Genomic DNA, 3,360 nt, shown 5'->3' on the forward strand with positions numbered 1-3,360 from the left:
GGCATTTGGGGTTTAGTGCCCTGCTACCCTTCCTCGGCAGTCTACCAGAGCTCTGAGTCCCTCCTACTGCCAGTCTGTGAGTGTGACAGACCAATCACAGTACAATATAGGGACTGGCTTTTAGATCCACATAAAGAACCCTTTCAGTTTTCTAGTGCCATAGTAAGAGAAGGATCTCTTGGAAGGCGGCTCCTTACTGTAGAGCTGAAAACCTTTTGGGTTTTATTTCCTCCCTCTGCCCTTTTTTTTTTTTTGGTCCATGCTTAAATAGTATATTATGTTGCTTTGCTTGTTTTTTTTTCTGATTGGCAAAGTAAGGAACATGGAAACCTCATTTTAGATGTGACTCAATACATGCATAAAGGTTCTAAAGTTCAAGACTTTAACAGAGCAGGGCCTGCTTCTTCTCCATTGAGGTTGCTCAGATGGTCATATTGAATATGAAAGATGCCTACTTGCACATCCCTCTACATAAAGAACACAGGTGCTTCCAGTTCTTTGCTGCTGGACTGCACTTTCAGTTCACTTCATTGCCTTTTGGGTTAGCTGCTCCACAGCCTGGCCCCTGTTAATATTTGCAGCATACAGGGAGTACACATTCCCTTACCTTTATGATTGCCTCATTTAGGCAAGTTCATCTGATGAGTGATCAGCTGTCTAGCCTTCATCAGGGTTCACCTCAACTTCTTGAAGTTTTCTCAGCCTGCAAAAATCATAACTGGTCTTATCCCAAAATGTAGTGTTTCTGGATTCACTGCTGGACACCTTGATCCAGAAGGCTTTGCTTCTTCAGGACGAGGTGAACAATTACTCATGTTAGTTCCGCAGCCTAGCAGGATGGAAGGTATCTATGGTCAAAGACTTCATCAAAGCTCTGGGCTTCATGGCTTTTACCATACTAATGGTGCCTCAAGCTAAACCCATGTGAGAAAATCCAGTATCCTTTTAGTTTGGTGTGTGCCAACACTGTCAGCCCCTAGACTACTACATTCTGATTTCCCCTTTGTATTAAAGGAACAGTCTAAATTCTAGACTGCCATTTCCAAAATAAGCCCCTCATCCAGGCTGTTGCCACAGATGCATCTAATCTGGCATGAAGGGTTTTCTGTTGGGACTTCAGGATCCAGGAAATGTGGTCCACCTCACAGAGAAGTGACATAAATTTGAAGGAGATGGTGACCTTACTTAAGGGGTTAAGGGCCATAAGCCAACTTTGGACAGAAAGGACTCTGAAAGTAGTGATAGACAGCACTGTTGTCATGTAATACATCAACAAGCAAGGGCAGAACAGTGTCTTACAAGATGTCCATCCATATCTCTGTTGCAGTATTCATGTATTCATAGCTTAAGGGATCTCCTACTAAGGCTAGCCCAACATCCAATCAGTATACTAAAGCCTTTAGTGCTTACAGTTGCTGTACATCACAAGTATGCTCCCTGCATAATGTTTAGGGCATAAAGGTAAAGTATGGATGCTCACACTCGGAACTTCTTTGCTGCCAGTCCAAATGCCATCATTGAATGTCTGTCTGTGCACCTTTTTTCTGTCATGGTTACCAAGCCATTCTTTCAGATAAGTGCCTTGTTGGGGTTTCTCCTTATCTTCTTTTTCTTTAGTATTGAGTGGTTTTGTGTCATTCAGAAAGGAAAAATGTCAGTGAAAGAGGAAAATTCCATATAAAGACCATCGCGACCAATGCCTCTTTTTTTGGGTACTTCCTTTGACCATACAACATGTTCTGTCTGCCAAGCTTTTGTCCCTAAGACCCTAAATAGTTGTCTGTCCTCCTCATCTATCTACTTTGAAAACCAACGTCTTAAGCTATTGGGTCAAGTCGATATGGTGGAGTCTTCCAGTCGTGAGGGTTGGCCATCTGCCAAGAAAAAGCCCAAAAACTTAGGCCTGAAACAGCTGCTGTCCAGCCTCCCCCAGGCATCTGTCTCAAGGTTAGTAAAAGCCCGGAGGATCAACTGGTGGTTGCTTCAGATTCCTCAGCCTCGACTGTTGGATAATAGCATGGATTCTGCTCCTTGTACATCCTTGGAGGCTTTACAAACATCTTCCCAGACTTTGAGGGAAGCGTCAGCTAATTATATCCATGGGACCGAGGGGGATTCCACAGATTTTAGTGAGGGAGGAAATCCCTACGATACTTATTAAGTGTCACCAAGGGTCTGACCCTCGTAGGTGTTTTGTGTGGATGCCCCCCGGAAAAGACACAAAAAAACAAGCAGCTTTCTCTTGTAGGTAAGGATCCACACTGTGAATGGCATGGATTTTACTCTGGGGTTGTTTCATGCTTTATTGGCTTTAAAGTGCCCTCTAGGGGTGTCTGTAACTACCCCTCCCTGGTCTTCTTAAAAGACCTAAGTAGCTGTATTCCTCTGATGAAGATCAGGACTCTGGGGAAGAGTCCTTCGCTTACTTTTCCCATATTCCTTTCCCCTTGGATTATGGTTCAGAAGAAGAGGATTCTATTAGTCTAGATTCTCCTTTGGAGGAACTCTGCTTTGGGGACACTGTTACCCATATGATGGAATTATTTAAGTGGGATTGCTCTCAAGTTTCTAATATCTAGAAGAGGTATTATTTGCTTCTTCAGATGTAGTCTCCCAAACCTTTTGCTGTCCCCCCTGTCCTGGCTGTGTTCCTGGATACCTTATCAGCAGCTTCTATGGCTCCTGATTCTCAGCCCCCAGCTTCCAAGAAACCTGACAGATTTTACAGGGTGCCTGATGAATGTAAATTCTTGTATAACTGCCCTTCTGCTGATCCTTCTGTAGTGTCTATCTCTTCAGGCAAACTCTCCAAGCTTTGACATCTACCAAGCTACTTCCCTCAGACAAGGATGGTAGAGCCAAAGAGAGGCTGGACAAGATTTATACTGTAGCCACCTTATCCTTTAGGGCCATTAACTAACAGACTCGTATGACTAGGTATGTTTTGGCAGTTTACTATTACTTTCATGAAGTGCAGAGTATCGAGCAACACATGCTTGAATCACTGTTTTCAAAACGGTAGTTACATGAACCAAAAATTATCAATTTCTAATGATCGAGTGACATTTTACACTTGAGCATTCCTGATTTGACATGCTGGGAGTTCGCGGTTCAGTGGGGAACAGGGAATTAGCTCATTTCCTCAATGCAGTGTGATCTTGGAGTTGGTATATTAAATGTGCAGCGGGTGTGGGGGGGCATAGCCCCCCCTACAAAATAGTATTGATGTACCGTTGACTGTAGACTGTAACTGTACGCTAATGTGCATAGCATGGGTGACTGATGTCACCTTCTGCAATGTCGAATACATCAAACCACAGTTGTCAATGTATTCATTTTCGCCTTGGTTTACTTTTCGGC

This window comes from Protopterus annectens, chromosome 2.part0 (assembly GCF_019279795.1).
Source record: "Protopterus annectens isolate FY-2018-M chromosome 2.part0, PAN1.0, whole genome shotgun sequence".
NCBI classification, from domain to species: domain Eukaryota; kingdom Metazoa; phylum Chordata; order Ceratodontiformes; family Protopteridae; genus Protopterus; species Protopterus annectens.